This window comes from Arvicanthis niloticus, chromosome 4, assembly GCF_011762505.2.
Source record: "Arvicanthis niloticus isolate mArvNil1 chromosome 4, mArvNil1.pat.X, whole genome shotgun sequence".
In the NCBI taxonomy this organism is placed as follows: Eukaryota; Metazoa; Chordata; class Mammalia; order Rodentia; family Muridae; genus Arvicanthis; species Arvicanthis niloticus.
The window spans coordinates 55,212,303-55,226,266 of record NC_047661.1 but is presented as its reverse complement, the minus strand read 5'-3'; positions in this window follow the sequence as shown (position 1 = coordinate 55,226,266).

Genomic DNA, 13,964 nt, shown 5'->3' with positions numbered 1-13,964 from the left:
TTATTTGTGATAGACAGAAACTGGACACAGCCCAGATGAATGGACACAGAAAAATGTGGTTCATTTACAAAATGAAATACTACTCAGCCATTAAGAATTAGGACATCATGAGTTTTGCAGGAAAATGGATGAAACTAGAAAATATCACCCTGAGTGAGGTAACTCAGACCCAAAATGACATGCATGGTATGTACTCATGAATATGTGAATATTAGCCAAATTAGTACAGAATATCCAGGACACATCTCACAGGACTCAAGAAGGTTAACAAGCTGAAGGACCAAAATGAGAATGCCTCAATGCTTCTTACAAAGGAGAAGAAGGCAGTCACAGGGGCAGAGGGAAGGAGGGACTGGGTGGAAAAGGGGACAAGGAGGAGAAGGGGGAACATAATCAGATATTGGGGGAACAGGACTGAAAATTTGAGGGCCAGCAGAAAGAATAGAAACAGGCAACATCAGGAGGTAGGAGGTAGGGGGGATCCTCCAGAAGGCTCCAGAAACCTGGGAGATGAGAGACTCTTAGGACTCAAAGGAAGGACTTTGGATGAAGTGCTCTATAATGGGGAGGGGAATCTTGTAGAATCCACATCTAGTCAAGGGACTGGATATCAAGTGGAAGGATGTGATTGTCATGTCACAGTCAAAATCTCTGACCCAGAATTGTTCCTGTCTGAAGTAACAAAATGGAGAAGAGCTTGCAAGAAAAGAGATCCAATGAGAAGCCCAAATTGGGATCTAGCTCAAGGGGGAGGCCCAGGTTCCTGACACTATTACTGATACTTTGTTGTGCTTACAAACAAGGAGCTTACAAACATGGCTGCCCTGTGAGAGACCCAACAAGCAGCTGAAAGACTCAGATGTAGATACGAGCATCCAACCAATGGACAGAAGCTGGGGACCCCTATGGCTGAATTGAGGAAAAAACTGGAAGAAGCTGAGGAAGAGGGTGGCCCCATGGGAAGACCAGAAATCTCAATTGACCTGGATCCCTGAGATATCTCAGAGGCTGAGCCACCAACCAGTCAGCATACACCAGCTGATATAAGGCCCCTGACACATATACAGCAGAGGAGGCCTCAATGATAGTAGATGCACCTAACCCTCAAGAGACTTGACGCCCCAGGGAGTGGGAAGGCCTGATGAGGCAGGGTTTAGGGGAATGGGAACATCCTTTGGAGACTGATGGGGAGGAGGGATGGGATGGAGAATGTTGAGGGGGCAGACAGAGAGGGGGATGCAGTCTGAACTGTAAAAAAGGATTAAAGTATAAAAATTTAAAAAAAAAAATAAAAAAATATATCTCCGTAAGATAAGGCTGTAGGCAAGCCTGTAGTGTACTTTTAAATTAGTGTTGGATGGGGCAAGTACCAACACATTTTGGATGGTGCATTCTGTGAGCAGGCGCACATGGTCCTGAGTTCTGTAAGAAATCAGGATGAGAAAGCCATGAAAAGCAAGCCAGTAAGCAGAACTACCCCTTGTCCACTGTACTACCTCCTGCTTCCAGGTTCCTGCCCTGTTTGAATTCAAGACCTGATTTTCTGTGATGATGAACCATGCCATGGAAGTTAAGCCTAATAAAACCTCATTCTCCATATGTTGCTTTTGGCCACAGTGTTTCATTCCAGTAGCAATAGAAACCATAACTAGACCACTCTATGAAAACGAATTCTTTATTTTAGATTCCTCTTGGTAATTTTAAGTGATCATTGACTTTGAGCAATGACCTATGTTCTCTACCTTACACTGTAGTTAATCACACTTACTTTCTCTAACCTTCCTGAACTACTAGAAAGACCCAGATGATTTCATGTGGAAACAATCAGGTGAATTAGAATGAGTAAAATAACATAAAACAAATAGCAAATTACTGACAGGATGATTCACAAAAGATCTCAAGTGCCTTGGGAGTTCAGCATAGTGACAAGTTGACACCCAGGCTGGCCCGCAAAGCTTCATAGACAGAAGATTGAAAGCAAATAGAAATGTCCTCTCCACAGCCTGGTCTTTCAACACTGCAGTATTTGCATTTCTCTGTGTCAAAATCTAAAACAAATTGAGATAAAGTTGAGGGTCAGGGAAAGGCCAGAGCAGATAATAGTTCTGTCTAATGAAACAGTATTGTGTCAACACAGAAACACTAGGCATCTACATGAATTATTAGTGTTTTATTTTTCATTTTATGAAGTCTGTGTCTTTCCTATAATCAGTAAAGACTACAGGCTTATAGTATGTCATGAGCATGTAAATTTAATTTTAAGTGCTATTTATGTGTATAAAATAAAAACAAAGGTATAATAGAATACAAAGCCTTGTTTTAGTGCCTTGTCCTTGTTCCTAAGCTAAATGCAAATAATGTTTTACTATTTCTTTTTTTTTTAAAAAAAATAACTAGTTAGCTTTTCTTGCTACTTGGATCTAATAAATGCTACTAAAAGACTCAGAGCTAATTTTAAGGTAGTTTCTGCTTATTTAGAATTTTAACAGTTAAAATATTACTTAAGAAAACCTCATAATGGGATTTAATTCTATTTCAGTATCAGCTCAGTTTCTGAGAAAGGGCTATCATTACCCTTTTGTGAGGTTTTATTTTTAATTAATTCTGTGTTATACAAGACAACTAAATTATTTTTAAATTTTAATATGTTAAAATATATTTCTTATGTAGAAAATAAGGCTTTACAATACATTTTATAGAACAGACAGGTATGGATAAATGTTTGTATTTCTTCTGGATCATACTGACCTAGAGGATATTTGACTGTGATACCTTGCCAGAGCAGCCATGATGCTGGAATAAAATTCCTCTAGTCTACATGGTTGTTTTATTCTATTAAGGTTCACTTGTTTTTATTTTATGTTACTACTACTACTATTATTAATTTAAATGCTTGTTTATTTTCTACTGAGGAAGAGTGTGGATTTTGGTGAATAGGAAGGTGGGAAGGATCTGGGAGGAGTTTGGACAGGGGACTCCTTAATAAGAAAATATTGTATAAAATTTATTTTCAGTAAAAGCAAAATAAAATATATTTTACCCTAATTTTAGCAAGGTACTATTTTCAAAATAAGTATTTAAACATATTTTATACAGTTCTTTTACTTAAACTTATAACATTTACTAAGCATTTTATTGTAGAAAATGTGCTCTTGTATGTCACAATAAAAATTAATAAAAATTATCTCCAATTGCAAGTTTTCATAAAACATATCATTATTATAAAACCTCCAATGGCTTGCATAATCTTGTCATTGCAACTGTTCTAATGGACTGAGATTCTTTTCCTTGGGCTAGGTACACTCCATTGCCACAGGATTCCTGGTTGAACATTAGTGTGCTAGTTAGTGTTATGCCAATTTGACAAAAGCTAGACTTATCTAGAAGGTGGCAACCACAAATGAATTAAAAAAAAATACCTCTATAGGATGCAGTTGTAATAGGCACATTGGAAATTAGCCCTTTGTACAATGTAGGATTAGTGAAAACCTTCTCTCATTCTATAGTCCACTGTTATGTCCTACAGATGGTGTTCTTTGCCTTACAGAAGCTCCTGTGCTGATTGGCTCACAGCTAATTCTCAGTTTGTTTTTTATGAGATTTAGCATATCTAGGTTTTTGTTGCTGTCTTTGATCCACCTGGAATTGAGTTTTATCCAGCGTGATGGATATGGATCTATCTGCATTCTTCTCCCTGTAGAATTCAGTTAGTCTAGCAGTAGTTATTAAAGCCACTCTCTTTTTCTATTGTACCATTTTTGGTTCTTTATCAATAATCAGAGGTCAATACTTATGTGGACTTATATCTGAGTTTTTGATTTGATTCCATTGATCAACCTGTCTGTTTTTATGCCAATATCATACCTCTGTAGTAGAATTATAGAAATGGTAATATTTCTGAAATTTCTTTTGTTATATAGAACTACTTTAGCTATCCTGGGTTTTTTGTTTTCCCATAAGAAGTTGAGTATTCTTTCAAGGCCTGTAAAGAATTCTTTTGGAACAGTGATGAGGAATACATTGAATCTGTAGATTGTTCTTTTGGAGTATGGTCATTTTTTTACTAATAATTTTATTTATTTATATTTCATTATATTTATATTTGCTTGTTTCCCCTCCACAAATCCCCAATCCCATCCCTCTCTCCCCACTTTCCATTGCCTCTATGAGGGTACTCCTCCACTCACTCATCCACACCTGCCTCACTGCTCTAGGATCCCCTAACCCTGGGGCATCAAGCCTCCACAGTAACAAGGGCCTCCCCTTCCATTGATGCCTGATAAGAGGATAGTCATTTTTAAGGTTTCAATCTTACTAATCCATGAGCATCTTCTTATGTCTTCTAATATGAATTTTAATTATTTCTTCAAAGACTTGAAAATCTTGTCATACAGGTCTTTCACTTGCTTTATTAAAGTTACTTCATGAAATTTTATATTATTTGTTGCTATCATGAAGGGTGATTTTTTATTTTTTTCCCAACCAATTTATATTTTGTATATAGGAGGGCTGATTTCTTTTTTAGTGAATATTTTATCCAGCCACTTTGGTGAAGATGATTATCAACTATAGGAGTTCTCTGGTAGAATTTTTTGGGTTGCTTATTATATTATCATATCATCCACTGATAAAAATACTTTAACTTTTTCTTTTTTAATTTGTGAGAGTGGACATTCTTGTCTTGTTCCTTATTTTCATTGAATTTCTTTGAGTTTTTCTCAATTAAATTTGATGTTGGTTATAGGCTTGCTGTAAAATTCTTATAATGATGATTTATGTGTCTTGTGTTTCTCATCTCTCTAAGATTTTTATTATGAATGGTTATTGGATTTTTTCAAAGCATTTTTCAGCAGTTAATGAGGTAAACATGTGGTTATTTTTTTCAGTTTGTTTATATAGTGGGCTAAATTGACTGATTTTGGATTGGTGAATTATCAGTGCTGTTGGAGAACTATTAGGGTTACAGTACTCCATGATCAGATGGCTTTTTGAGATCAGTACAAAATGGAGGACTCACTTTCTCTATGCAGCTTCCCTGCATATGCCTGTCTTTGTCTGGAGTTTGTCTCCAAAGACAGGTAGCTAGCCTTGTCTGAATAATGACCTTGTACAGAGCCCGGGGAGAAGAGAGGATCTCGATCTGCATCTTTTCAATGAAGCCTACATGATCATGGTAGATGATCTTTTAAAGGAGTCCTTGCATTCAGTTTGCAAATATTTTAGTGCCTTTTTTTTTTTTTGGATTCATAAGGGAAATTGTTCTAATTGTTCTGTACTTCTCTTTGTTTTTGTATGGGTCATAAAATGACTTTGGCAATGTTCTTTCTGTTTCTATTTGTGGAATAATTTTAAGAATATTGATATTAGCCCTTTGAAAGTTTGACAGAAGTCTGTGCTATGATCACTGACCCAAGGGTATTTCTTTGGGCAGGTGGGTGTTTGAAGAAACTTTTAATGTTTGCTTTTCTATTCTTGGGGTTGATTGAATGATTGCTATTGCTTATCTGATCTTGGTTTAGCTTTGTAAATTTATTTCTTTTTTTTTTCAATTTGACTTAATTTTTATTGTAGAAACTCATTAGTAAGTCATCTACATTTCAATTTTCTGTATTATATTCCATCTCTCTTTTTTTTCCAAATTGTGAATTTTTATTTATTTATTTTTATTTTATTTATTTATTTTTTTTTAATTTTTTTTATTAGATCTTTCATTTACACTTCAGATACCATCCTGTTTCCCCATTTCCCCCCCCCTTAGAAAACCCCTATCCCATGCCCCCTTTTCATTTTGCATTTATACATTTTTTTAAGAAATGTTAATCATAGGCTTTATAAGTTTGGTATTGTTCAATCAGAGGTGTAACCCACTACCCAACCTAGATATATCAACTATCTTTGACTGGTGGAGATACATGAACATCTGCTTCCCTGTCTCCCCCCTCTATCTCTCTTTCATCACCTAGCTTCTCCTCTCCTTCTTCTCCTCTTCTTACTCCTTTTCTTCCTCTCAGTACTCCTCCCACCTTAGCTCCTCCTACACATCACCCTTCCTGTTAAAAGGAAACTTTTCTCTCAAAATACAATTAGAGCATAATTATGCCTATTTGTACCAGTGAGGTACAAGATAGTCCTAATACCCAGTCCATCCTTTTGTTGACTAACCAGCACCTCTGTCATCTATCCTAACTAAAACACTTAGTTCTGAACCTGGCTTTTTCCTTGGCTTTAGGATGAATGTCAGCTGATGACCATACACTCAGATCTTTTCTCTCAAAGTAAATAGCTATAAGTTTTCAACCCCATCAGAAATCCAGAATGACTGAGTTGACTATAATTGTGGGAAGCACAAAGCATAGCTTCTAAAACTTAGCCAATTTATAGAGACCTCTGAACACCTGGACACTCGCTCTACTTCAAAACGTTGGAGCATCTGTTCTTCTGCCTTCTGGCCCAGGATCATCTGACAGACCTTAGTGCTGCAGAATTATTAAGGGCTGATTACTCTGTCTAGGCAGATATAATCAGTCGACTATTCTGCAAGTGTGTCCTTTTCTGGACAGTAATTTGTCTGTAGAAGGAAAGTGGCAATTCTTGCCTAGTGGCTGTCTCACCACAACTGGAGTAACTCCAAGGATGCTCAATTTCTTCTTAGAATTTAACATAGGAAGCTGTCCGGAGCAGACAGGTCTCTCATGAAAATGAACATTAATACTGAAATGTTTGTCATGTCAATTCTAAGGATTTCTGATGTTTTGAAAGCCAGCTATCCATGTAAGGTAATCTGGACTGTTGCCTGTTAACTCCACTCAGCTATTTCTAAATAAAACATAGAGAACACCCTTATAATAAACTCCAAGTCCTGAATTTGCTATAGTCCCTTAACTCACAGGCTGACCATCTCAAATTAGTTAAAAAAGTTAAAGAAGGACTGGGTCTAAGCTTTGTATTCCTAAGTGTGTTATACTGGTACAATGCCTATGAGAGTAACAATATTCATCTCACTCTTATATCACTAAGAAGCTCATGCCAATGAAAACCTTAAAATTTGTAAACAAAGTAAATTGGTGCCATTTAAGAATTTATATCTTCATCTTGATATTAATTATACAGATTTCTACTAATAGGTTATGGCTATGCAATAAACCCTAGCTAATCCTCTCTATTCCGACAAAACCACTACTTTTCCCTAGGGAGATAGCCCAACATTTACCACCTTAGTCCCCAAGCCCAGGGAATTGGGGCGCTGACTCATCATTAGCTTCTTCAAGCTGATTATGGGCGTTGAGATATTAGAAGAGGAGTGGTGGGGGGGAGAGCAAGTTGACAATCCTCTGATGCTGTGTCTTCGCTGCCTCCAGATGGAATTCACGGACCTCAGAGGTTTGAGCAGGTCTGTCCAGCTTGCTTGTTGAGTAGATACACCAAGGCTGATCATTCTGCAATATACAATTCTCAAAACAAATTTTAGTATCAAGATAGTTTTTTTTTTTTAAAGAGGGCTGACATTTTATTAAGAATGTTGGTTCTAACCGCTTTTCTATTTTTCCCCTCTTTTATTGGATATAATATTTACATTTCAAATTTTATCCCCTTACCATATTTCCCCCACCACCCAGGAACCCCTTATCCCATCCCCCCTCCTCCTGCCTCTATGAAAGTGTTACCCACCTACCCCCAGCCTCCCTCCCCACCCTCAGATTCCCCCCCCCTCAGTGCTCAGCCTTCAGGGTACCAATGATCTTGTCTCCCACCTATGCCCAACAGGGCCATCCTCCCCTACATATACAGCTGGAGTCATGTGTCTCTCCCTATGTGCACCTGGGCTGGTGGTTTAGACCCTGGGGAGCTCTGGCTGGTTGGTATTCTTGCTCTCCTCACAGGGCCACCAGCCCGTATGGTTCACAGTTCCCTCAATTTCCTCTCTAACTCCTCCAGTGGGAACTTTGATCAGATTAATGGATAGCTGTGGGTATCTGTCTCTGGGTATGTCCGACTCTGAGAGACCTCTAAGGAGACAGCCTTATCAGGCTGCTGTCAGCTTTCCCATCCTGACATCCCTATCAGCGTCTATTTTTGGTGACTGCCTATGGAATGAATACCCAGACACAATGGTCTCCCTACAACCCCCCCTTATGATTCTGACCCACACTGTGTCTCCATATTTGCTCCCTTGGTTATTTAGTTACTCCTTCTAAGAAAGACCTAGGCATCCTCACTTGTTCTTTCTTCTTCATGAGCTTCGTGTCTTCTGGTAGTTGAATCTTTGTTGTTTCAAACTTTTGGGCTAATCTCCGCTTATCAGTGAGTAAATACCATGTGTGTTCTTTTGTGATTGGGTTACCTCACTCAGGATGATATTTTCTAGATCCATCCATTTACCTAAGAATTTCTCGAATTCATTATTTTTAATAGCTGAGTAATATTCCATTGTGTAAATGTACCACATTTTTTGTATCCATTCCTCTGTTGAAGGGCATCTGGGTTCTTTCCAGCTTCTGGCTACTATAAATAGGGCTGCTATGAACATAGTGGAGCATATGTCTTTGTTATTTGTTGAGGCATTTTCTGGGTATATACCCAGAAGTGGTATAGCTGGGTCCTCAGGTAGTGCTATGTCCAATTTTCTGAGGAACCGCCAGACTGACTTCCAAAGTGGTTGTACCAGCTTGCAACCCCACCAACAATGCAGGAGTGTTCCTCTTTCTTCACATCCTCGCCAGCATCTACTATCACCTGAGTTTTTGATCTTAGCCATTCTGACTGGTGTGAGGTGGTATCTCAGTGTTGTTTTCATTTGCATTTCCCTGATGACTAAGGATGTTGAGCATTTCTTAAGGTGCTTCTCGGCCATTTGAGTTTCCTCAGTTGAGAATTCTTTGTTTAGCTCTGTACCCCATTTTTTAATGGGGTTATTTTGTTGTTTGGCGTCTAATTTCTTGAGTTCTTTGTAAATATTAGATATTAGCCCCCTATCAGATGTAGGATTGGTAATGATCTTTTCCCAATCTGTTGGTTGCCGTTTTGTCTTGTTGACAGTGTCCTTTGCCTTACAGAAGCTTTGCAATTTGATGAGGTCCCATTTGTTGATTCTTGATCTTAGAGCATAAGCCATTGGTGTTCTGTTCAGGAACTTTTCCCATGTGCCTAGGTATTCGAGGGTCTTCCCCAACTTCTCTTCTAATATTTTCAGTGTACCTGGCTTTATGTGAAGGTCCTTTATCCACTTGGAGTTGAGCTTTGTGCAAGGAGATAAGAATGGATTAATTTGCATTCTTCTACATGTTGACCTCCAGTTGAGCCAGCACCACTTGTTGAAAATGCTGTCCTTTTTCCACTGGATGAATTTAGCTCCCTTGTCAAATATCAAGTGACCATAGGTATGCGGGTTCATTTCTGGGTCTTCAATTCTGTTCCATTGATCATCCTTTCTGTCTCTGTACCAATACCAAGCAGTTTTTATCACTACTGCTCTGTAGTACAGTTTGAGGTCCGGAATGGTGATTCCCCCAGAGGTTCTTTTATTGTTGAGAATAGTTCTCGCTATCCTAGGTTTTTTGTTATTCCAAATGAATTTGTAAATTGCTTTTTCTATCTCTATGAAGAATTGATTTGGAATTTTGATGGGTATTGCATTGAATCTGTAGATTGCTTTTGGCAGAATAGCCATTTTTACTAAATTAATCCTGCCAATCCAGGAGCATGGGAGATCTTTCCATCTTCTGAGATGTTCTTCAATTTCTTTCTTGAGAGACTTGAAGTTCTTGTCATACAGATCTTTCACTTGCTTTGTTAGATTCACTCCAAGATAATTTATTTTATTCGTGGTTATTGTGAAGGGTGTCATTTCCCTGATTTCTTTCTCTGCCTGTTTATCCTTTGAGTAGAGGAAGGCTACTGATTTGTTTGAGTTGATTTTATATCCAGCCACATTGCTAAAATTGTTTATCAGGTTTAGGAGTTCTCTGGTGGAAGTTTTAGGTTCACTTAAGTATACTATCATATCATCCGCAAATAGTGAAATTTTGACTTTTTCCTTTCCTATTTGTATCCCTTTGACTTCCTTTTGTTGTCTAATTGCTCTAGCTAAGACTTCCAGTACTATATTGAATAGGTAAGGTGAGAGTGGGCAACCTTGCCTAGTCCCTGATCTTAGTGGGATTGCTTCCAGTTTCTCTCCATTTAGTTTGATGTTGGCTACTGGCTTGCTGTATATTGCTTTTACTATGTTTAGATATGGGCCTTGTATTCCTGATCTTTCCAAGACTTTTAACGTGAAGGGATGTTGAATTTTGTCAAATGCTTTCTCAGCATCTAGTGATATGACCATGTGGTTTTTCTCTTTGAGTTTATTTATGTAGTGGATTACATTGATGGATTTCCGAATATTGAACCATCCCTGCATTCCTGGGATAAAGCCTACTTGATCTTGATGGATAATTGTTTTGATGTGTTGTTGGATTCGGTTTGCAAGAATTTTATTGAGTATTTTTGCATCAATATTCATAAGAGAGATTGATCTGTAGTTCTCTTTCTTTGTTGGGTCTTTCTGTGGTTTAGGTATGAGTGCAATGGTAACTTCATAGAATGAATTGGGTAGTGTTCCTTCTGTTTCTATTCGATGGAATAACTTGAAGAGGATTGGTATTAGGTCTTCCTTGAAGGTCTGAAAGAATTCTGCACTGAAACCATCTGGCCCCGGACATTTTTTGGTGGGAAGATTTTTAATGACTGTGTCTATTTCTTTAGGCGTTATGGGACTGTTTAGGTGGTTTATCTGCTCCTCGTTTAACTTTGGTACCTGGTATCTATCTAGAAAATTGTCCACTTCCTCCAGATTTTCCAATTTTGTTGAGTATAGGCCTTTGTAGTAGGATCTGATAATTTTTTTTTTAATTTCCTCTGTTTCTGTTGTTATGTCTCCCTTTTCAGTTCTGATTTTATTAATTTGAATGCTGTCTCTGCGCCCTTTGGTTAGTCTGGCTAAGGGTTTGTCTATCTTGTTGATTTTCTCAAAGAACCAGCTCCTGGTTTTGTTGATATTTTGTATAGTTCTTTTTGTTTCGACTTGGTTGATTTCAGCCCTGAGTTTGATTATTTCCTGCAGTCTACTCCTCTTGGGTATACTAGCTTCTTTTTGTTCTAATGCTTTCAGGTTTGCTGTCAAGTTGTTGATGTATGCTTTTTCCACTTTCTTTTTGTGAGCACTTAGAGCTATGATTTTTCCTCTTAGTACTGCTTTCAATGAGTCCCACATGTTTTGATATGATGTGTCCTCATTTTCATTTAAATCTAAAAAGTCTTTAATTTCTTCCTTGACCAAGTTGTCATTGAGTAGAGCATTGTTCAGTTGCCAAGTGTATGTCGGTTTTCTGATGTTTTTGTCCATGTCAAAGACAAGTCTTAATCCATGGTGGTCTGATAAGGTGCTGGGGATTATTTCAATCTTTTTGTATCTGTTGAGGCCTGTTTTGTGACCAATTATATGGTCTATTTTCGAGAAGGTACCATGAGGTGCTGAGAAGAAGGTGTATTCTTTTGTTTTAGGGTGAAATGTTCTATAGATGTCAGTTAAGTCCAATTGGTTCATAACTTCTGTTAGTTTCATTGTGTCTCGATTTAGTTTCTGTTTCCGTGATCTGTTCATAGCTGAGAGTGGGGTGTTGAAATCTCCCACTATTATTGTGTAGGGTGCAATGTATGCTTTAAGTTTTAGTAAAGTGTCTTTTATGTATGTGGGTGCCCTTACATTTGGGGCATAGATGTTGAGAATTGCAAGTTCCTCTTGGTACATTTTTCCTTTCATGAATATGAAGTGTTCTTCTTTATCTTTTTTGATTACTTCTGGTTGAAAACTGATTTTATTTGATATTAGAATCGCTACTCCAGCTTGTTTCTTGGGACCATTTGCTTGGAAGATTGTTTTCTATTCTTTTACTCTGAGGTAGTGTCTGTCCTTTCCACAGAGGTGCGTTTCCTGAGTGCAGCAAAATGTTGGGTCCTGTTTACGTATCCAGTCTGATAGTCTATGTCTTTTTACTGGAGAATTGAGTCCATTGATATTAAGAGATATTAAGGAAAAATGAGTGTTGTTTCCTGTTATTTTTGCTATTGGCAGTGGAGATATGTTTGTGTAGCTACCTTCTTTTACGGATTTTGGAAGATTACTTTCCTGCTTTTTCTAGGTTGTAGTTTCCCTCCTTGTGATGGAGTTTTCCACCAATTATCCTTTGAAGTGCTGGGTTTGTGTTGAGATACTGTGTAAATTTGGATTTGTCATGGAATATTTTGGTTTCTCCATCAATAATGATTGACAGTTTTGCTGGGTATAGTAGTCTGGGCTGACATTTATGTTCTTTTAGGGTCTGTATGATATCAGTCCAGGATCTTCTGGCTTTTATGGTCTCTGGTGAGAAGTCTGGTGTAATTCTTATAGGTCTGCCTTTATATGTTATTTTGCCTTTTTCCCTTACTGCTTTTAGTATTTTTTCTTTGTTTTGTATATTTGATGTTTTGACTATTATGTTGCGGGAAGTATTTCTTTTCTGGTCTAAACTATTTGGAGTTCTGTAGGCTTCTTGTATATTTATGGACATCTCTTTCTTTAGGTTAGGAAAGTTTTCCTCCATAATTTTGTTGAGAATATTTACTGGTCCTTTAAGTTGGGAGTCTTCCCCCTCATCTATTCCTATTATCCTTAGGTTTGGCCTTCTCATTGTGTCTTGGATTTCTTGTATATTTTGGGTTAGTAGCTTTTTGTATTTTGCATTTTCTTTGACAGTTGTGTCTATGTTTTCTATGGTATCTTCTGCACATGAGATTCTCTCTTCCATCTCTTGTATTCTGTTGGTAATACTTGTATCTATGACTCCTGATCGTTTTTTTAAGTTTTCTATCTCCAGGGTGTTCTCCCTTTGTGATTTCTTTATTGTTTCTACTTCCGTTTTTAGATCCTGCATGGTTTTGTTTAATTCCTTCTCCTGTTTGGTTGCATTTTCTTGTAATTCCTTAAGGGATTTTTGTGTTTCCTCTCTAAGGGTTTCTATCTGTTCTTTGAGAGTGTTATTTATGTCTTTCTTAAAGTCCTCTATCATCATCATGAGAAGTGATTTAAATTCTGAATCCTGCTTTTCTGGTGTGATGGGGTGTTCAGGGCTTGCTATGATGGGGGAACTGGGTTCTGATGATGCCATGTAACTTTGGTTTCTGTTGCTTACGTTCTTGCGCCTGCCTTTTGCCATCTGGTTAATTCTAGTGCTACCTGTACTTCTGTCTCTGATTGAAGCCTGTATTTCTAGTTGTCTCGCTTTTGTTTGGTCTTCTAGGAGTCCAGATGTCTTTGTGGTTTTTTTCCAGCTGCCCTGATTACAGTGGTATCTCTAGGATGCCTCAGGATATGGTGCCTCCAAGGTAGCAGTCCAGCTAGATGTCTGCTCTTCTGGGTGCAGTGTCTCCTCTTGGATATCTTAGGGTATGTTGTCTGACACTCTGAGTTCAGTTGTTCCTCTGTGGCTCTGGGTTGAGCGGACCTTCCAGTATGTCTCAGGTGGAATCCGGGGTCCACACAACTGCAGACCTGGTAGAGGTCTGGTCTGGGACTCAGACCCTGCAGGCCTCAGACCGGAGGGGGGGCGAGCAGCAGAAGGAGCGTGCTAGTGCTGGCTATGGGTTCTATGGATCCCCCAGAATGTGTCTGGGGGACTCCTGGGTGCACTTATCCGCAGGCCTCAGACTGCAAGAGGGGCGAGCAGGGGAAGGGGCGTGCTAGCGCTGGCTATGTGTTCTATGGATCCCCCAGAATGTGTCTGGGGGGCTCCTGGGTGCACTTACCCGCAGGCCTCAGACTGCAGGAGGGGTGAGCGGTGGACAGGGCGTGCTAGCGCTGGCTATGGGTTCTATGGATCCCCCAGAATGTGTCTGGGGGGCTCCTAGGTGCACTCACTCACAGGCCTCAGACTGCAGGAGGG